This window comes from Aegilops tauschii, chromosome 3 (assembly GCF_002575655.3).
Source record: "Aegilops tauschii subsp. strangulata cultivar AL8/78 chromosome 3, Aet v6.0, whole genome shotgun sequence".
Taxonomy (NCBI): Eukaryota; Viridiplantae; Streptophyta; class Magnoliopsida; order Poales; family Poaceae; genus Aegilops; species Aegilops tauschii.
In genome coordinates this window covers 616,350,483-616,373,500 of record NC_053037.3, presented here as the reverse complement: position 1 = coordinate 616,373,500, position 23,018 = coordinate 616,350,483, and positions in this window count along the sequence as shown.

Genomic DNA, 23,018 nt, shown 5'->3' with positions numbered 1-23,018 from the left:
GGATCCAAAAGTTTAATGCTATGGTTAGAATTTATTCTTAATACTTTTCTCGTAGTTGTGGATGCTTGCGGGAGGGTTAATCATAAGTATGAGGTTTGTTCAAGTAAGAACAACACCTAAGCACCGGTCCACCCACATATTAAATTATCAAAGTAGCGAACACAAATCGAACCAACATGGTGAAAGTGACTAGATGAAATTTCCGCGTACCCTCAAGAACACTTTGCTTATCATAAGAGACCATTTTGGCCTGTCCTTTGCCTCAAAAGCATTGGGCTACCTTGCTGCACTTTTGTTACTACTATCATTACTTGCTCGTTACAAAATATGTTACTATCAAACTACTCTGCTACTTACAATTTCAGCACTTGCAGACATTACCTTGCTGAAAACCACTTGTGATACGTCCATTTTGCACCATGTTTTCTTACTGTTATTTATAATGTTTTTATCCATAATAATGCTTTTTGGAGTAATTATAATGCATTTTCTCTCATAGTTTGCAAGGTACACACCAAGAGGGAGAATTCCGGCAGCTGGAAATCTGGACCTGAAAAAGCTACGCCAGGCTACCTATTCTGCACAACTCCAAACAAGCTGAAACTTCATGGGGATTTTTTATGGAATAAATCAGAATTACTGGAACAAATAACTACCAGAGGGGGGCCACCAGGGTGGCACAACCCACCTGGGCGCGCCAGGCCCCCCTGGCGCGCCCTGGGGGGTTGTGGCCTCCTCGGCCCACCTCCGGTACCCATCTTCTGGTATATAGGTCGTTTTGACCTAGAAAAAAGAAGAGGAGGATTTTCGGGACGAAGCGCCGCCGCCTCGAGGCGGAACTTGGGCAGGAGCACTTTTGCCCTTCGGCGGAGCTGTTCCGACGGGGGAACTTCCCTCTCGGAGGGGGAAATCATCGTCATCATCATCACCAACAACTCTCCCATCTTGGGGACGGCAATCTCCATCAAAATCTTCAAGAACACCATCTCCTCTCACACCCTACTTCATCTCTTGTGTTCAATCTTGTTACCGGAACTATAGATTGGTGCTTGTGGGTGACCAGTAGTGTTGATTACATCTTGTAGTTGATTACTATATGGTTTATTTGGTGGAAGATTATATGTTCAGATCCAATATGCTATTTAATACTCCTCTGATTATGAGCATGTATCAATTGTGAGTAGTTACTTTTGTTCTTGAGGTCACGGGAGAAATCATGTTGCAAGTAATCAAGTGAACTTGATATGTGTTCGATATTTTGATAGTATGTATGTTGTGATTCCCTTAGTGGTGTCATGTGAACGTCGACTACATGACATTTCACCATATTTGGGTCTAAGGGAATGCATTGTGGAGTAGCAATTAGATGGTAGGTTTCGAGAGTGACAGAAACTTAAACCTCAGTTTATGCGCTATTCCGTAAGGGACCGATTGGACCCCCAAAGTTTAATGCTATGGTTAGAATTTATTCTTAATACCTTTCTCGTAGCTGCGGATGCTTGCGGGAGGGTTAATCATAAGTAGGAGGTTTGTTCAACTAAGAACAACACCTAAGCACCGGTCCACCCACATATCAAATTATCAAAGTAGCGAACACGAATCGAACCAACATGATGAAAGTGACTAGATGAAATTCCCGTGTACCCTCAAGAACGCTTTGCTTATGATAAGAGACCGTTTTGGCCTGTCCTTTGCCTCAAAAGGATTGGGCTACCTTGCTGCACTTTTTGTACTACTATCGTTACTTGCTCGTTACAAATTAGCTTGCTATCAAACTACTCCGCTACTTACAATTTCAGCACTTGCAGACACTACCTTACTGAAAACTACTTGTCATTTCCTTCTGCTCCTCGTTGGGTTCGACACTCTTACTTATCGAAAAGAGCTACAATTGATCCCCTATACTTGTGGGTCATCAAGGCTATTTTATGGTGCCGTTGCTGGGGAGTGAAGCGCCTTTGGTAAGTGGAATTTGGTAAGGAAACATTTATATAGTGTGCTGAAATTTATTGTCACTTTTTACTATGGAAAACAATCCTTTGAGGGGTTTGTTTGGGGTATCTTCACCTCGTTTGGAACCAAAATTAATTACCCCTCAACCTATTGCACCTACTGAAAATATTGAATATGAAATTCCTTCGGGTATGATAGAACAACTGCTAGCTAATCCTTATGCAGGAGATGGAACCGAACATCCTAATATGCACTTGATATATGTGGAACAAATTTGTGGATTGTTTGAGCTTGCAGGCTTACCCAGGGATCAAGTTATGAAAAAGGTTTTCCCTTTATCTTTGAAGGGAAAAGCATTGGCATGGTATAGGTTATGCGATGATATTTAATCATGGAATTGGAATCGTTTGAAATTAGAGTTCTACCAGAAATTTTATCCTATGCATCTACTTCATCGTGATCGGAATTATATATATAACTTTTGGCCTCGTGAAGGAGAAAGTATCGCTCTAGCTTGGGGGAGGCTTAAGTCAATGTTATATTCATGCCCCAATCATGAGCTCTCAAGAGAAATTATTATCCAGAATTTTTATGCTCGGCTTTCTCGTAATGATCAAACCATGCTTGATACTTCTTGTGCTGGTTCTTTTATGAAGAAGACTATTGAATTCCGGTGGGATCTTTTGGAAAGAATTAAATGCAACTCTGAAGATTGGGAACTCGACAAAGGTAAAGAGTCAGGTATTAAAATTAAATATGATTGTGTGAAATCTTTTATGGATACCGATGCTTTTCAAAGTTTAGCACTAAATATGGACTTGACTATGAGATAGTAGCCTCCTTTTGTGAATCATTTGCTACTCATGTTGAAATCCCTAAAGAGAAGTGGTTTAAATATCACCCACCTGTTAAAGAAGAAACTAAAGAACCGGTACCAATTAAAGAAGAAACTATACTTTATTATGTTGATCCAGTTGTTCCTTCTGCTTATATTGAGAAACCACCTTTCCCTGTTAGGATAAAGGAACATGCTAAAGTTTCAACTGTGGTTAACAAAAGCTACATTAGAACACCTAAACCTGATGAACAAATTAAAGTTGAACCTAGTATTGCTATGGTTAAAGATCTCCTAGAAGAAGATATAGATGGGCATGTTATTTACTTCTATGAAGAAGCTGCTAGAATTGCCAAACCTGATAAAAAGGATAAACATAGACCTATTGTTAGCATGCCTGTCATCTTAGTTAAAATAGGAGATCACTATTATCATGGTTTATGTGACATGGGTGCTAGTGTGAATGCTATTCCTTACACTTTATATCAAGAAATTATGAAAGACATAGCACCTCCAGAGTTAGAAGACATAGATGTTACTATTAAACCTGATAATAGAGACACCATATCACCATTTGGGATTGTTAGAGATGTTGAAGTCTTGTGTGGGAAAATAAAATACCCTACTGATTTTCTTGTTCTTGGTCCCCACAAGATGACTTTTGTCCCATTATCTTTGGTAGACCTTTCTTGAATACAGTTAATGCTAAGATAGATTGTAAGAAACAAATTGTTGGTATTAGCTTTGATGATGAGTCTCATGAATTTAATTTTTCCAAGTTTAGTAGAAATCTTCATGAAAAAGAATTGCCTAGTAAGGATGAATTAACTGGTCTTGCTTTTATTGTTGTTACACCTACTGATCCTTTAGAACAATATCTACTGGACCATGAAAATGATTTACATATGCATGAAAGAAATGAAATAGTTAAAATTTTCTTTGAACAACGCCCTCTGCTTAAACACAATTTGCCTATTGAAACTCTAGGAGGTCCTCCTCCACCTAAAGGTGATCCTGTGTTTGAATTAAAACAATTGCCAGACACTTTGAAATATGCTTATCTTGATGAAAAGAATATATATCCTGTTATTATTAGTGCTAACACTACTAGGGAAAACCTTATACACAGAATCTTAGCAGCAACGCGGTACAAAAAGAGGCGCTACTGCTAACATTCAGTAGCGTGGGTACGGAACAAGCGCTACTACTACTCAGTTAGCAGTAGCGTGGCCGAGCAGAACCGCGCTGCTACTAAAAGCGACCGACGGTACCCACCAACCTAGGTTTAGCAGCAGCGCGCTTACGCGACCCGTGCTACTGCTAAAGTAATAGCAGTAACGCGCTTTTTTTCTTGTCGCTACTGCTAATTTTGAAACTGGCCACATGGCGGGTCCCGCTTAGCAGTAGCGCGTGCACAGGAAGCGTGCTGCTGCTATTCTCTTAGCAGTAGCGCACTCAGCCACCCGCGCTACTGCTAAGACGCAACATAATGCCACCTTTCCCCCCTCCCCCTCCTCCTCACCCATCTCCTCTCTTCCTCAATACTTCTCCCCCCATTACTCTTCTGCCACCACCTCCATTAAAGCATCTCCTTTCTCTTTTTCCTTCCCCCTCCACTACTTGAAGTTGTCTCCTCCCAAATTAGCTAGCTAGGTAGATGTAGCATTTAGTGGAGTGACCTATGTGCCCCCTAACTAGATCTAGCTTTGTCAAGAAGAGCTTTGTCCACTTTTGATCTCCCTACTACATCATCATCTCTCCACCGTGTGCTCGATCTCGAGATAGGTGTGTGATTAAAAATTCATGCTTTTGCAAGAATGGAAATATGTATATGTGTGCGCGATATGATAATTGGGCGATATGATGGAAATTGTGTGTGTGGCATGAGTTGACGCCGAATTGTGCTTGTGACTTGCCTATGTTTTACCGAAATGTCGATTTATTTCCGTTTCGGCGAATTCCGGGCAAACTCTAGATCTATATGTCCTATTTTTAGGGAAGGTCATGCCGAATTTTTTATGACTTTGATGCATGCACGCATTTTTATAATCCATTTGTTTATTATTACCATGCAGGCATTCATGATAGTCAGTGGAACGATGGTGGACAGGTGGTTGCGGTCGGCGGTGCAGGACATGAAAGAAAATAACCTGACAAAGGTTTTATGTCTGTGTCGAAGATGCAAAGGAATAGTTTGGCTCGACCCCTATGACGAAGGTCGTGTCGAAGCACACCTACTCATGATTGGTTTCATGGATGGCTATACTCGGTGGATAATTGAAGATGAGGATGATGATGTTGAGGACGCCGACGGGGCAGGCAATGATGACCCGGGGCAAGACGAAGAGATGATTGATAATGGCGGCGTGGAAGAGGCCGGACATGGCGGCAGAGAAGGGGCCGGACATGGCGGCGGAGAGAACGTGGACTCCATGCCGCAGAGTTCGTCGGTACTAAGTTCAATCGTTCGGGACCCTCATGTTCAAGCACTGCTTCGCAAGGAGACGAGTACTGAGAGAGCTGCTTCTAGAGAGGAGGCTAAGCTGTAGCAACTCGTGGTAGGCTCGAACACTCCATTGTATGATGGTTGCAATCCTGAGGTGACCCGCTTGAGTTTCACGCTCCAACTCCTGAAGACGAAGGCTAAAAACAAATGGACCGACACTAGCCTCGATGAGCATCTGAAGTACCTAAAGGATGTTCTTCCCGCGAGGAATCTATGTCCTACTAGTGTGGATGAGGCCAAGAAGACCGTGTGCCCTCTTGATCCGCCGCACGTTAGATACCATGCATGCATCAATGATTGCATAATTTATCGGAAGGAGCACCCGGTAAAAACAAGCTGTCCGGTGTGCAGTGCTTCTCGATACAAGAAAGGCGGGAAGAAATGTCCCCAGAAAGTCGTATGGTACTTACCGATCACTCCCTGTCTCCAACAGTATTTCGTAGATCCCAAGGAAGCAATGCTCTTGCGCTGGCATGTAGAGAGGAAGAAGCCCAACGATGGAGATGATCCGAAGCTGAGACACGTCAAGGATGGAAGCCAGTGGAGAATGTTGAAGGGCTTCTATCGGTATTTCAAATGTGATGCAAGGAACATCGTGCTCGACACGTGTACCGATGGCATGAATCCGTTTGGCAACCAGAACACCAACCATAGCACATGGCCCATGTTTGTATGGATGTACAACCTCCCCCCTGGTTGTGCATGAAGTCGAAGTACATTCACATGAGCATGATGATTCAAGGGCCGAAGCAACAAGGAAATAATATTAATCTGTATCTGAGGCTACTTCAAGAGGAGTTAGACACGTTAAGGAAAACACCGGCCAAGACATGGGACACCAGCAAAGGCGAGTATTTCTACATGAGAGCCACACTGATCACGACAGTGCACGACTATCTCGGTTACGGATATGTCGCAGGCCAGGTGTGCCATGGATATTGCGGATGCACGCGGTGCATGGATGATACGACGTCTCAGCATCTAACATCAGGGAAAGATGGCGGGTCTGGGAAAATCGTGTACATGAGGCATCGAAGATGGCTCGATCCGGATGACCCGTGGAGAAACCGTGGAGATATATTCAATGGTCACGCTGAGCATCGAGGACCTCCACGTAAGCGGAGCGGCACCGAAATCGATGAGCTGTTGAAAAACTGGGAATAGTGCCCCGCGCCGGGAAAGACGATGAAAAAGGCGCCGGAGCCGCTGCTGAAGGTATGGAAGACAAGGTTTGTGTTCTGGGACTTGGAGTACTGGCACAAACTCAACACACCTCATTGCCTTGATCAAATGCATATATGTAAGAATGTCCTTGAGAGCTTGCTCGCGACACTAATGAACATGCCTGAGAAGACCAAGGATGGGCCGAAGGCAAGAAAAGACTTGCAAGATTTGAATATCAGGGAAGATCCGCACATGCCGCCCCGTAAAAAGACAGACGAGACAGTGACGGAGACAGAGGCGCGGGAGAAGAAGGGCAAGAAAGTAAAGGAAGAGGATTATTGCCCCACTTCTTGCTTCACCTTAAGTCAGGCTGAGATCGATCAATTCTTTAAGTGCCTTACCGGAGTCAAAGTTAGTTCCGGTTACTGTGGCAAGATAAGCAGATATCTAGACACGAACAAGAAAAGGTTCAGCAGGATGAAGTCCCATGACTGGCATGTGATGATGACGCAGATACTACCTGTTGCCCTTAGAGTGATAATGGACAAGCACGTCTGTGACACGCTTATTGGTCTCTGCAACTTTTTCGACGTCATCTCTCGAAAGTCGATCAGTGTGAAGCAACTCCGAAGGCTACAGGAAGACATCGTTGTGATACTGAATGAGCTTGAGATGTACTTCCTGCCCGCGTTCTTTGACGTCATGGTGCATCTGTGTGTCCATATTGTGGATGACATAATAGATCTGGGGCCGTCATTCCTGCACAAGATGATGCCCTTTGAGAGGATGAATGGGATCATTAAAGGATTCGTTCGTAACATGTCCTGTCCGGATGGGAGCATCGTCCGGGGCTATCTGACACAAGAGTGCATCTCTTTCTGCGAGAATTTTCTATATGGCGTAGACCAGCCGCCTGGTGTTGGTGTTGGTTTTCCCGTTAACAAGCACGATGGGAGGCTCAAACGAGAAGGTCACTCCAACGGTCGCAGGGAACTGCACGTGGCATACTCAGATCGACGCAACGACTTTGACAGAGCAAACTTGGTAGTGCTACAACACCTAGACGAGGTACATCCTTTCGTGGCAGTGCACAAAGAAATTATCGCAAAGAAGTATCGTGATCGGGGGGTATGCAGGACGGACACCGAAGTTACTAGAGAGCACAACTCCACTTTCCTGCATTGGTTCAAAGAGCATATTATTGTTAATCCCCCAGAGGAGGGCTCTAAGGATGGATTGCTCATATACGCCTTAGCACATGGCCCCTCGCCCAACCTCGTCACCTATCAGGCATACGATATCAACGGATACACGTTCTACACGGAGGCCAAAGATATGGAACAGTGATGATCATAACTCAGGGGTGACGATGGAATGCATGACCGGCAGCGACAATGGTGCAACTGAGAGATTTTACGGAAGGGTCGAGGAGATCTGGGAGCTTGACTACTCTGGACTGCACAACACGATGATGTTCCGTGTCAGATGGGCTAAGAATGTCGAAAGAGAAAAGGGGTATTTCACTGCCATGACTATACCCGACGCCAAGAGCGCTACCGTGAACGCTATCGCAAAAAACGAGCCATGGGTACACGCTAAGCACGTGAAACAATGCTTCTTCATAACCGACCCGTGCAATCCCAACCTTGTTGTTGTGAGGAGAGGCAAAAGGAACATGATTGGAATGGATGGAGTCGCCAACGAGGAAGATTACGATCAGTACGGCAACCTAATGAGGGAAGATGACGATGACGATGAAGTATATGTCAAAAGAAGAATCAATACTACATTACCTAAGAAAAATCATACTCCATGGAAACGGAAAAGTCCCAATGAGGGGCTCAATTATTCTTCAACGAACAAGAAGGTAAATAAGCTCACTCAAAAATGAAAACGTCAGCGCTGAGGAACCTAATGTTATCGGTTAAATGATGTAATATATATGTTCCTATTTTGTATACACACTTAGCCATTATGCATGGGTCCAATGACGTAATATATATGTTCCTATTTTGTATACTTACTTAACCATCAAATGATGCAATATATATCACCTTCCCTTCGTTGACTGCTCTCAGAAAAAAAAGTGAGAGAAAATAAAGGAAAAAGAAAATAGAAGAAAACAAACAGGAAAACTGCTATAGGTACTGGTAATAGCAGTAGCGCTTTTCTGAAAAAGAGCTACTGCTAGTAAAGGTAGCAGTAGCGGTTTCCTTATAAAATCGCTATAGCTACATGTAATAGCAGTAGCGCGGTCTGCGTAAAACCGCTATAGTTAATTTAGCTATAGCGCGTTTGGTTTAAACGTGCTACTGCTATGTCCACATAACCCTCAAAATCCTTTTCCCTCTGCTTCATCCCGCCTCTTTTCCCCCCCAAATCCCCACTCTCTCTTCCCCCGTCGCGCCACTGGAGCCGTGCCCTCGCCGCGCCCCTGCGCTCGCCCCCGACCCCGGCGCTCGCCCCCGGCCCCGGCCGGCCCCGACCCCGACCTCGGCTCCGGCCCCGGCGCTCGACCCCGACTCCGACCCCGACCCGACCCCTCCCAACCTCGGCCGTCGTCGGGCCTGCACACTCTGTAACCCCCCCACCGCTCCTCCTCTCTCTGCTAGCTAGGGTTATTTGGTTAATTTACTTAGGTTTTAGTTAGGGCAGTAGGTTAATTAGGTTATCTATTTAGTTATGAATTTGGCTAGGTTTTCTAGTTTAAGTATTTGTTGCTATTTAAATTTTATATTGCTAGTTAGTTAATTGGAATTAGCATTAAAAAAACAGAATTAGTTTAAGCAATTGTCCAAATCAACATCCCTTGTTAAAGCAAATAAGTTTAAGCAAATTTTAATTTCACTTTCAAATATAGTTCTTGCATTTTTCTTCAAGTTCTATATTTTTCTTCCTTTTTATATGCAAATTTGAAGTGGACATGTGATGTTTTGGACATGTCATATTTGGAATTTGGATATGTCATTTGGACATGTGATGTTTTGGACATGTCATATCTGGAAAATGATGACTATGTGCAGGGTAAATGATCCGAGTGGCCTATGTTACGCCGGAATGTTGATTCATTTCCGTTCTGGTGAATTTCAGGCGCTTGATATGTCAATTTTTTAGCAAAGGTCATGCCGAATTTTTCCGTGAATTTTGGCATGACTTGTGCTAGATAGTAGGCATATCGAGTGTCAGGAGTTGCTGGGAAACGGCATTCCGGCAAACATAGATCTTTTATGTCATTTCTCATTTTTTCATAGTTTTAGAATTAAACGAGGAGACTTAATCATAGGAAAGATGTCAAACAACGAAGAAACCGGGCCTTCTGACCAAGATGCAGACGAGATGGATTATGAGGGTGAACAAGAGTACCTCGACTATTTGTCTCCTAAGCACAGTCAAGGTTTGCAGGTCGGCCTCGATGATGGTACTGACGCCGACATCGACACCGAAGGCACCGGCACCGATGGCGGAGCCGAGATCGGTGGGGAAGGTACATGCGGGGAAGATACCGGCGGGGAACGTACCAACGCCGATGCCGCTACCGAAAAGAAGAAGCAGAGGATATGAAAACCTAACAAACTAGGCATTGGACGACTAGTGATCACAAAGATAGCACCTGGCAAGTTTGAGCCATTAGAGTCGGAAGAACCTCGCAAGTGCTATGGGAACCAAGTAGGATGCATCCTACGGGAATGCGCGAGCATCAACGACGATGACTGAAGGAGTAAAGAACATTTGAGGCAGTTGCTCCTAACGAAGCTGCACAAGAGATTCAAGTTCCCCGACCGGGATGATAACATAGAACTACCGTGGGATGATCCGAAGATGAAAAATATTAACAATCACGCCATGGGCATGTTCAACAATGATTTGGCCTCCTGGAAAGGGAGGGTGAAACTATCTATTGAGGCTGAGGAACCCCTGTCCAAGATTCTGGAGGAAAATCCGACACTTACGGAAGAGCGGTTCGAAAAGTTCAAGGACACTTGCGCTACCGAGGCAGCCAAGGCTAAGGCTGCGAAATTCAAGAGCCTTCAGCAAAGGAACACTGGGAAGCATCGCCTTGGAAGCCGTGGCTACCTCGGTAAAAGGCCCATATGGGATAAGGAGGACGCGGAACGTGAAGCCGCGGGTCTCCCGAACCCCTTCGCGAAGTTCACCAACCCCTTGGAGCGTGACTTCATCAGGGCCCGCTACAAGTGGGACAAGGAAAAGAATGTTTTTTACACGGACCAGATCATGAGGAAATTGATTAGACTACTGGTAATTATTCTTTTACCACCTTACATTTAGCTCAAGATCTAGTCGACTACACATTCGTAAACAGTTCATGTTCCTTCTGCAGGAGAAGGAACACCAGCTTGCAGCCGAAAGCCCTACTTATCCGATGAGGCCCAAGTGGGACACCCCTCTCAACCGGGCCTTGAACGAACTTAAGGGACTGCCTTTGGGCCAGCGGCCGCAATATGGTCGTGTGCACGGCGCCGGAGACGACGCCACGTGGAAGGTGTTTTACAATGAGGGCCCGGAGGCCAAGAAGCAGAAAAACAAGTTTAGTCAGGCGTACATCAATGAGAAGGTGAAGCTTGTGTTCGAGAAAAAAGCAGCTGAGTACGCGAAAAAAACAGCGGAGGAGAAAATGAGTTGCTGCAGCACGCAGTCAGTGCCGCTGTAACTGCCTGCAGAAATGATTTCGCTACTAACTTGGTCCCTAATACGTCTCCAACGTATCTATAATTTTTTATTGTTCCATGGTATTATATTATCTGTTTTGGATGTTTAATGGGCTTTAATATGCTCTTTTATATTATTTTTGGGACTAACCCATTGACCGGAGGCCCAGTGCCAGTTGCTGTTTTTTGCCTATTTCAGTGTTTCGCAGAAAAGGAATATCAAACGGAATCCAAACGGAAAGAAACCTTCGCGACGATCTTTCTTGGAACAAACGCAATCCAGGAGACTTGGAGTGGAAGTCAGAGACGCAACGAGGCGGCCACGAGGCAGGAGGGCGCTCCCCCCAACCTCATGGGCCCCACCAAGCTCCACCGACCTACTTCTTTTGCCTATATATACTCTTATACCCTGAAAACATCTGGGGGAGCCACGAAACCACTTTTCCACCGCCGCAACCTTCTGTACCCGTGAGATGCCATCTTGAGGCCTTTTCCGGCGATCTGCCGGAGGGGGATTCGATCACGGAGGGCTTCTACATCAACACCATATCCTCTCCGATGATGTGTGAGTAGTTTACCACAGACCTTCGGGTCCATAGTTATTAGCTAGATGGCTTCATCCCTCTCTTTGGTTCTCAATACAAAGTTCTCCTCGATGTTCTTGGAGAGCTATTCGATGTAATACTTTTTGCGGTGTGTTTGTCGAGATCTGATGAATTGTGGGTTTATGATCAAGATTAACTATGATCAATATTTGATTCTTCTCTGAATTCTCATATGCATGATTTGATATCTTTGCAAGTCTCTTCGAATATCGGTTTAGTTTGGCCTACTAGATTTATCTTTCTTGCAACGGGATAAGTGCTTAGCTTTGGGTTCAATCTTGCGGTGCTCGATCCCAGTGACAGAAATTGAACCGACGCATATTGTATTGTTGCCATCGAGGATAAAAAGATGGGGTTTATATCATATTGCTTGAGTTTATCCCTCTACATCATGTCATCTTGCTTAATGCGTTACTCTGTTCTTATGAACTTAATACTCTAGATGCATGCTGGATAGCGGTCGATGTGTGGAGTAATAGTAGTAGATGCAGAATCATTTTGGTCTACTTGACATGGACGTGATGCCTATGTTCATGATCATTCCTAGATATTGTCATAACTATGCGCTTTTCTATCAATTGCTCGGCAGTAATTTGTTCACCCACCGTAATCTATACTATCTTGAGAGAAGCCACTAGTGAAACCTATGGCCCCCGGGTCTCTTTCTTATTATATTGCATCTCTTTTATTTACATCACATCTCGTTTTACTATTTTGCAATCTTTACTTTTCAATCTATACAACAAAAATACCAAAAATATTTATCTTATTATCTTTATCAGATCTCACTTTTGCAAGTGGTCGTGAAGGGATTGACAACCCCTTTATCGCGTTGGTTGCAAGGTTCTTGATTGTTTGTGCAGGTACTAGGCGATTTGCGTGTAATCTCCTACTGGATTGATACCTTGGTTCTCAAAAACTGAGGGAAATACTTACGCTACTTTGCTGCATCACCCTTTCCTCTTCAAGGGAAAACTAACGCATGCTCAAGAGGCAGCAAGAAGGATTTCTAGCGCCGTTGCCATGGAGGTTTACGCCAAGTCAAGTCAAGATTTGATCTCCCATCAACTTGCCGATTTCTGGCGCCGATGCCGGGGAGATCTACGCTCAAGTCAAGACATACCAAGTACCCATCACAAACTCTTCTCCCTCGCATTACATTATTTGCCATTTGCCTCTCGTTTTCCTCTCCCCCACTTCACCTTTGCCGTTTTATTCACCCTTTTTCGTTCGCCTCTTTTTGCTTGCTTCTTGTGTATCCGTGTGTTAGATCCTTTGTTTTGCCATCATGGCCAGTCCTTCTATCATTGTTAGTACTCCCGCTAATGAAGTTCTTAATTTTAAACAAAGGGAGGGAGAAAATCTAAAAGATGCTTGGTATAGAATTTGCAATGCTCAGAATACATCCACTAGGAAGCAATCTACTTCCGTTCTCCTTCGCAATTTTTATGTAGGCATCACTCCTTGGAATAGATATATTCTTGATACCATTACCGGAGGGAATTTCTTGGGTAGCCATACTTTTGATTCTTATAATGCTATGATAGATTTGTTTGGTCCACCACCTCTTATGGTTAATGGAACTATTTTAACTTTGGAACATGTGATGCAAAGGCTTCAAATTATTGAAAATAAAGTTGCCACTGTAGAGTTGATCGATAATTTGGATAAAAAGATGTACAACCAAATTACCCAATATGGATCTAAGGTAGGAGTTACTCTGAATTTTTTTAGAGAAAAAGAACCCATAGTTAATGAAAAGATAGATCAAGATTCCACTAGAATTGATAAACTTGAGGATATTATTACCAACTTGGGGTCTACCTTTTCTGCCATGAGAAACACTTCAAACCCTCCTCCTACCAAAGTTGCCAAGTTTATGTATGTTCCTAAAAATAAGGGTGAATCTTCTTGTAAGGAGAATAAAGATTTCAAATCAATAAGTGTTCACCCCAACTTTTTCGCTATAATTAAGGAACCTTTTGCTACAAATGAATTTCTTGATTTCTTGCCTAGGAGTTTGATCATCAATAAAAAGAAAGAAACTTTTAAGGGTTATAAGTGTTAAATTTAAGAATTGCATACCAAAGAGGATAATACCTAGATCTATTCTTGTTTTTATGCCTAGCTAGGGGCGTTAAACGATAGCGCTTGTTGGGAGGCAACCCAATTTTATTTTTGTTCCTTGCTTTTTGTTCCTGTTTAGTAATAAATACTTCTTCTAGCCTCTGTTTAGATGTGGTTTTATTTTTAATTAGTGTTTGTGCCAAGTAGAACCTTTGGGAAGACTTGGGTGAAGTCTTTGCGATCTTGCTGTAAAAAACAGAAACTTTAGAGCTGACGAGATTAGCTGCCATTGTTTACTGGAGAGTTATTTTAGGTTGATTCTTTTTGGAGATGATTAATAGATAAATTCCTAACGTCCACCAATTTATTTCAGAATTTTTGGAGTTCCAGAAGTATACGTTTGATACAGATTACTACAGACTGTTCTGTTTTTGACAGATTCTGTTTTTCATGTATTTTGATGAATCTATGGATAGTATCGGGGGGTATGAACCATCGAGAAGTTGGAATACAGTAGGTTTAACACCAATATAAATAAAGAATGAGTTCATTACAGTACCTTAAAGTGGTGGTTTGTTTTCTTACACTAACGGAGCTCATGAGATTTTCTGTTTAAGTTTTGTGTTGTGAAGTTTTCAAGTTTTTGGGTAAAGATTTGATGGATTTTGGAATAAAGAGTGCCAAGAGACTAATCTTGGGGATGCCCAAGGCACCCCAAGGTTAAATTCAAGGACAACCAAAAGCCTAAGCTTGGGGATGCCCCGGAAGGCATCCCCTCTTTCGTCTTTGTCTATAGGTAACTTTACTTGAGGCTATATTTTTATTCAATACATGATATGTGTTTTGCTTGGAGCGTCTTGTATGATTTGAGTCTTTGCTTTTTAGTTTACCACAATCATCCTTGTTGTACACACCTTTTGGGAGAGACATGCATGAATCGGAATTTATTAGAATACTCTATGTGCTTCACTTATATCTTTTGAGCTAGATAATTTGCTCTAGTGCTTCACTTATATCTTTTTAGAGCATGGTGGTGGTTTTATTTTATAGAAATTATTGATCTCTCATGCTTCACTTATATTATTTTGAGATTCTTTTAGAACAGCATGGTAATTTGCTTTGGCTATAAAATTAGTCCTAATATGATGGGCATCCAAGATGGGTATAATAAAAACTATCATATAAAGTGCATTGAATACTATGAGAAGTTTAATTGTTTATGATTGTTTTGAGATATGAAGATGGTGATATTATAGTCATGCTAGTTGAGTAGTTGTGAATTTGAGTAATACTTGCACTACTAGGGAAAACCCTAGTAGTAGCGCTATAAATATGCATAGCAGTAGCGCTGGGTCCAGCGCTACTGCTAGCGCGCTACAGCTAAGTTGTAGCAGTAGCGCTGGTATAGGTAGAACTACTACAAAGTATTGTTAGCAGTAGCGCTTCCTAGACTAGTGCTACTGATAGTTATTCTCCAGCGCTATTGCTAATGTTCCTGCTTTCGCCAACGACCCTCACCCCCTAAGTATTTATGGTGTATTTATACAGGCTCTATACAATAGTTTCATCAGATCATACTAAACATACATTATTCTCATCATATCATAGACATACAGTAGTCTCATCATACTATCATCATCATTCAACACAAATATCATCAAATCTCGAAAATAGCGATACACAAGTGCGATCATGTCATGTCTCGAATAAGTGCAACTGCATGGTCATGGCACACACACAAGTTTCATCATCTCTATCTAAACCAATGATGTTGAAGAGAAGAGCAATCAGCATGAGCAAGAGCGCAACTATGTAGTACCGGCGGTCCCGCCCCTGCTCATGCTGGAGTGTCCACCTCAAGTAACTACTTTCCGCTTCGGCTCTGCTGTCGAACCCTCTGTGGCTAGCACCCGGGTACCTGTGCACCTGGGCCTGAGCGGCTGGCCAGTGGTCGTAGACTCCTGGAACCCTCCCAACGTACACGGCATAGTAGCCCTTCGCCATCTCTGATGTATGTACCTGCATCGTGGAGTTGATGAATTGAACGATAATATGCAACATAATGTACTTAAGAAAACAAGGAGGCATAATTAGCAAAATACAATCAAACAATAGTAAACATAAATGACGAAGTTCCTCATACCCAAACTAATTAACTAGAGCGATCTACGCTAGTTCAGGACCACGGTTTAGTTACATCACATAGTTTCGCCGTGCATAAATTAAAAGTTTTGCCATAGAAAGACAGTAGTGACACATTGTCATCAACAATCAGTCCTCCATGTCGGCGGTCCAACCTTCATAGTCAGGGAGGAAGCACCCGAGATTTTTGAAAGGCTTCAAGTCCAGATGCTGAGCGAGTAGCAGTGCTGGGACATCTTCCCGCGTGATTGGCCCATGGTAGAACATCCCTGTTGGTTCGAGGACCTGCTTCATGATCACTTGGGCAAGTTCACACTGTACGTGATAAAACTCAGCTCTGATTTGATGATCCGGTGTCCTTCCTATGCTTGTGTCCCAGCTGACAATCTCGGCATCGTTGGTAGTAGGTGACATGCGAAGGCGTTGATTATCCCTTCTGTACTCGAGCAGGTGATGCATGAGGTAGAATCCATCAGCCATACTGGTGTGCGGTTGCTGGATGCAGCAGAAGTCGGTCTTATGACCGAAAGCCAGCCGGCGATTCCTGTACTTTTTCACCTTGATATATCCACCAGACAGGCTGGAGGTTAACAGGGCACTATCGAGAACACTCTTTATGTGCTTGTAATCCTTTTTCCTGAGGTTCTTCGATGAGTCCAAGTACATCGCATGGGAGTATTCCGGGGACAGAACAATGAGGATGGCGCACCCCCCCCCCCGCTCGCTGCGCAAATTAAGTACACCTCAAATTAGCCTCCATGCTTGCAAAGGAACGATTAACAATTATGAAAGGATATGTGCGAATGACTGACGTGGGATGGTAAGGAAAGAGAATCACTTCCTTGTCCTTATTAGCGATCATGAATTCGCTGAGGTACTTGCTCGCATAGTCACGGTGCTCTTTGCAAACTTCCAAGAAGCTCTCGTGCATATAGAACGGGTCCGCGACGCAGATATATTTGATGTTCTCGACCCTGATGAAGTAGTTCAGATACGGAGCATACATGCGGATGAACTGGAAATCCAGCTTGGTCATGTGGAACATGTCGTAGATGTAGTCAAATCGCAGGATGAACTTATTCGCGGGCCATCTCTCGATGTACAACCTCCCACCCGACACCTGAGCCGCGTAAAGCGGGTATCCTGGTTTTTCCACGACCAGAAGGCTTTTCTCTCTGGCCAGCACATCTTCATGGAGTCTCCTTAGATCATTGTTCAATATGTGCTCTAGCGCTTTCGCAGGTAGGATCGGCTGGCCGGCCTCATGGAAGCGCTGCGCACCTTGGACAGGTATTCTGTCTACCACCCGGGGCTCTGGCTGGCTGCTTGAAGCAGCTCTGGCTCCTTTAGGGCCTTTCTTCGGTCTCCTCCTTTGCTTCTTGGTGGGTGGTGGTAGTGAGCCCACCATACCTTCCCTAACCACCACCCAGTGTCGTCGGGCTAATAAGTGGATGGGCGTCGGGGGGTTGCTGGGTACAGGCGGCATCTGGAGGCGTCTCCTGCGAGGATCGCTTGAAGAGAGACTTTTTGCATTCCGCCTTAGGACGTTCCGGCTCCGGCAAATCAGGCAGCATCAAGTCATCATCTCGACGCTCATAGCCCGAGTCTTCGCCGTCCTGAGCCATCAATCCTCCAGCATCATAGGCGGTATTGAAATACTTGTCTGGGTCATCATCATCATCATCCTCCATGTCATCATCAACATTTGCTTCTTCAACAATGGGGGCTACATCATCTGGCACTAATGGAGGCTCCCCCTCGCGTCGTCTGCTATCACTCGCCACGACAGGTGCAGGTAATGTGGTAGGTGGGGTGGTGTTCATACCTTCTTGAGAAGGTGGCGTTGGCGTGATACTAGGAGCCTCGAGACGAAGAAGAGACTTGGGCCAAGGCAAGAACTAGCTCTTGCATGCGCCAATCATCTTAGGGGTCTCGTCGTCATCGACTGGTACAGGAGGAGGCAAATCCTCGAAGCCCGCTAAGACACTGGCGACGTTAACCTTGAAGACGCCATCGGGCATCTCTCGGTTGTGGAACATGCGGTCCTTAGGCTTCACGATCGTTGCCTTTCCCACGACCACCTTCTAGCCCTTGATGTCGTAGAGTAGGGTGCACGGGGTGTCGTCGGCCTACGAAGGAGACATGTCTGCGACGTCAAACATCCGAAAGGCAACTGAAACAGAAGACTATAGACATGCTGCTGAAAAGGCGTAATTACCGTGAGGGCGTCGAGCTCAGCCAGCGTTGAAGGCCCACCGACCATGCAAGAGACGGAGGTCGGGCTGCTATGAACAGGAGCGGGACCTTTTGCGGTTGCTTGAGCAGGTGCTGGTGCTCTGGTGTTCACCGAATTGCTCCCGACAAAGCTGGGAAGGGGAAAGTCCTCCGTCCGTGCATTTGGATTGTTCTTCGTGAAATCCCATAGTGCCGGAAGCAAGCTGACCACCGCGTCAGTGACCGCTGCATTGACGGCCCCGAGCAACTCTTCTTTGGTCTCAGCTTTGGTCTTATCGACCGCAATCTTGACCTTCTCGTCGATGCTCTGCTGAGTGACGACCGAGCGTCTCTTCCTTCTTTCCTCTAGATCCTCGGGGTAGCACGTCTTCCACGAGGTGCCATCTCCGACGCCGTGCACACGTCCATAGGACGGCGGCTTGTCCACCGGGACCTTCTTCAGTATGTTCAGGGCCCGGTTGAATGGGGTGTCCCACTTGGGCCTCGCTGACGACTGTGACGACTCGTCGCTTTCGGCTGCCTTTTGGTGCTGCTCTTTCTGCAAAAGGAACGTGGATGGTTTACTAATGTGACAAAACTTGCAGTTGAATTGATTGGAAGCTATAATATTATAATGTGGTAATATAACAATTACCAGAAGTCTCATGAAGTCCCTCGTGATCAGTTCCGTGTAAAAGAGCTTTTTTTCTTTGTCCCACTTGTACCGGGCCCTGATCCAGTCATGCTCCAGCGGGTCAGTGAACTCCGCCAAGGGGTCTGGGATTCTGTGACTTTCACGTTCGGCGTCCTCCTTGGCCCATACGGCCCTCTTCCCCTTGTAACCACGGCTTCCGAGGCGGTGGGGAGGCGTGTTCCTGGCCTGGAGCGCCTTCATTTTCTCCGACTTTGCCTTGACTTCTTCTTTAGCACAATCCTCCTTGAATTTTGCAAAGTACTCTTCCGTTATTGACGGATTGTCAGCATGAATCTTGGACCATGGTTCATTCTTCGCAATCGCTTTTTTCACCCGAACTTTCCAGGAGGACAAGTCGTTGGTGAACGTCACCATCGCCTTGTCGTTTATCTTTGTCATGGCGATGTCTTTCCACGGATCTTCATATTCTTTTTCATTGCGGTCGGGGAACAAGAATCTATTGTGCAACTTCTTTAGGAGCATGTTCTCCATATGTGGTATCCACCTCAACCTCTCGTCGTTGATGTTGGCGGTTTCCCTGAGGATGCATCCAAGTTGATTGCCTAGCACGAGCGCGCTTCCTCCGGCGCTGTTGGCTCAAACTTCTTGGGGTGCATCTCCGTGACCACAATATGTCCGATGCCAAGCTCGTTTCGTCTTCGTGTCCTCTTCTTTTTCGGTGCTTTACCGGCTACAACGGCATCGTTGCCGGTCTCGGGGATGGTGTCGGTGTCGGTGCCGGTGTTGGTGCCAGTGTCAGTGTCGGGGTTGGTGCCACTGCCGCCACCATGCAACCCCATCTGGTGTTGGTCCAGGTAATCGAAATAGTGATTTGCTGCCTTGATGGGGTCTTCGAGGCGAGCAGAACCACCCGCGACTTCGGCGTCGGTAGACATGTTTCCTATTCAGCAATTGTAAATAAAAGATATAATGAAAAGAAAAAAGGGGCCTATATTTGGTCGGAATGTTGATTCATTCCCCTTCCGGCAAATTCCGGGTACTACATATGTCCTAATTTTTACCGGAACGGAAAAGAATCAACATTCCGGCAAAACATAGGCCACTCGGATATTCTTCGACATTCAACCAACATTGGAAAACCAACATATAACATCAATGACATATATCATTTGCAAAATATATGATTCAAGCAAAAGCATGCTTGTACTTAAATACACAAAAATGACAAAATGGCATATGCTATACACAAAAACTTGCTCTCACTCTCTGCTAAAAATTTGCCCTCTTGCTAAAAAAAATTTGCTCTCTCTCTGCTAAAAATTTGCTAACTTGCTACTGCCCTAATTTGCTAACTTTGCTAAAAAAATTGCTAAATTTCCTAAATTTGCCCTAAAATTTGCTAAATTTGCCCTAAAATTCGCTACTAGTTAGCTACTCCCTCCATTCCTTGATATAAGGTGTATAGATTTTTTGAGAAAAAGTCCGAAATATAAGGTGTATTGCGTTGCACCACTCGTTTGGATAATTTTTTTAGGGATTTGATTGCATTTCCTTATATCATGTAAGCTCCTCTATTTTCTCATGTCAATTAGTCATGTGTAATCTCACTCAAAACTTGTGAAATTTTCCCTCCACGTGTGTTCTTTAATTTCCGTGCAAAAAACTATACACCCTATATCTAGGAACGGAGGGAGTACTGTATTTGCTAAATTTACCCTACCTAATTGAACCCTTAATTGAAAACCTATTTTCATTTCTAAAAAAAGAAAACCTAAGAGCCAGAGACAGGGGGAGGTGGGGGAAGGGGGTTGGCAGTATCTCAGGAGGAGGAGGAGGCCGGAGAGGACAAGGAGGAGGAGGAGGCCGGAGCGGACGAGGAGGAGGTCGGAGTGGCGGCAGCGTAGATGAGGAGGAGGTTGGAGTGGCGCGGAGGAGGAGGAGGAGGATGGCGTCGAGGCCGAGGGCGGGCAGGGGCTCGAGCTGGCGTTGAGGTCCAGGTCGAGGGGCGACGGCCGACGGACCGGGGCGACGAGGGCAGCGAGGGCGGCGAGGTCACGAGGGCGTCGACGGCGGGAGCAGGGGCGAGGTGGAGATGGGGGGAAAAGGACTTGGTGAAATTTTGAGCCCGCGCGGTGGGTGTTGACTCACAATAACGGTAGCGCTTGCTTGTAAACAAGCGCTATAGCTAAGTTAGCTATAGCGCTTGTTTACAAACCAGCGCTACCGCTATCTTTTCTAATTTTTATTTTTTTATTTTTTATTTTCCTTTTCTAGTTTTCAGTTTTATTTTCTTTTATTATTGTCCTTTTGTTATTTATTTATTATTTTTCTTTTCTTTTGTGTTTACTTTACTTTTTCTTTTGTACTGCTTTCTCCCTTTTGTTTTTGTTTTTTTGTTTTTCTTCCGACGAGGGCGTCTCCCTCTCCCCCACTGTGCGAATATCACCGGAACCATGCATGTGGTGGTAACATATCAGTTGACCGATAACGGTCACTTAAGTGCGTACACAAAATAGATACATATATATAAATGTAGGTTTCTGATCAACTGCGTCGACGACGTTTCACATTGAGCTTCTTCCCTTTCTTGTTCGTTGCCGAGTAATTGAGCCCCTCCTTGTGACTTTTCCGGAGCCATGGATTACGATCTTTCTTAGGTAATGTAGTATCGATTCTTCTTTTCACGTATGCTTCATCGTCATCGTCATCTTCCCTCATTGGGTTGCCGTATTGGTCGTAGTCTGGCTACTCCATCCATTCCGACGATGCTCCTTTTGGATCTCCTCTTGACAACACGGCTGGGATTGGCCGGGTCGGTTATGAAGAAGCATTGTGTCACGTGCTTAGCGTGTACTCATGGCTCATTTTTGGCGATGACGTTAAAGTTCATGGGAGTGCTCTTCGCGTCGGGTATAGACATGGTGGTGAAATACTTGTTTTCTCTTACGACGTCCTTGGCCCATCTAACACGGAACATCGTCGCATCGTGCATTCCGGCATAGTCAAGCTCCCAGATCTCTTTGACCCTTCCGTAGAATCTCTCAGTTGTGCCATTGGCGTCAGTCACACATCGAATTGTCATCCCCAGAGATCTGGTAATCACTGTCCATGTCTTTGGCCTCTGTGTAGAACGTGTACCCATTGATATCGTAGGACTGATAGGTCGCGAGCTTGGGCGCGGGGCCATGTGCTAAGGCGTCTACAAGCAATCCGTCTGAACTGCCCTCTTCCGGGGGATTTTCAAGAACTTGTTGTTTAAACCAGCGCAAGAAAGTGGCGTTGTGCTCTACAGTAACTTCGTCATCCGTCTTGAGCATCCCCTTATCACGGTACCTCTTTGCGATGGTTTCTTTGTGCTGTGCCACATAATCATCTACCACATCTAGGTGTTGTAGCACTACTAAGTTAGCCCTGTCAAAGTCGTTTCGTCTATCCGAGTAGTCCATGTGCAATTCCCTGCGGCCGTTGTTGTGACCATCTCCTTCGAGCTTCCCATCGTGCTTCTTGACGGGCAAACCAACAACAGGGTCTCCGACGCTTATATCATTCTCGCAAAAGGAGACACACTCATGCGTCAGATACCCCTGGAAGATGCTCCCTTCTAGACGGGACATGTTACGAATGAATCCTTTGATGATCGCTTTCATCCTCTCGAACGGCATCATGCTGTGAAGGAATGTCGGCCCAAGGTCGATGATGTCATCCACGATGTGGACACACAGATGCACCATGACATCAAAGAACGCGGGCGGGAAGTACATCTCAAGCTCACATAGTATGACAATGATCTCTTCCTGTAGCCTTTGGAGCTGCTTCACACTTATGGACTTTCGAGATATAACGTCAAAGAAGTTGCAGAGACCAGTAAGCGTGCCACGGACGTGCTTCTCCATTATCCCTCTAATGGAAACCGGGAGTATCTGCGTCATCATCACGTGACAGTCATGAGACTTCATCTCGCTGAACCTTTTCTTCTTGGGGTATAGAAATCTTCTTATCTTCCCACAGTAACCGGAACTGACTTTGATTACCATAAGGCACTTGATGAATTGATTGATCTCCTTCGCACTTAAGGTGAAGCAAGAAGGGGGGCAATAATTCTCCTCCTTCTTGTTGACTTTTCTGCCCCTTTCCCCATCCTCCGCCTCCGTCTCCGTCTCCTCCATCAACTTTTTACGGTGTAGATCATTCCTGATCTTCAAATCTTCCA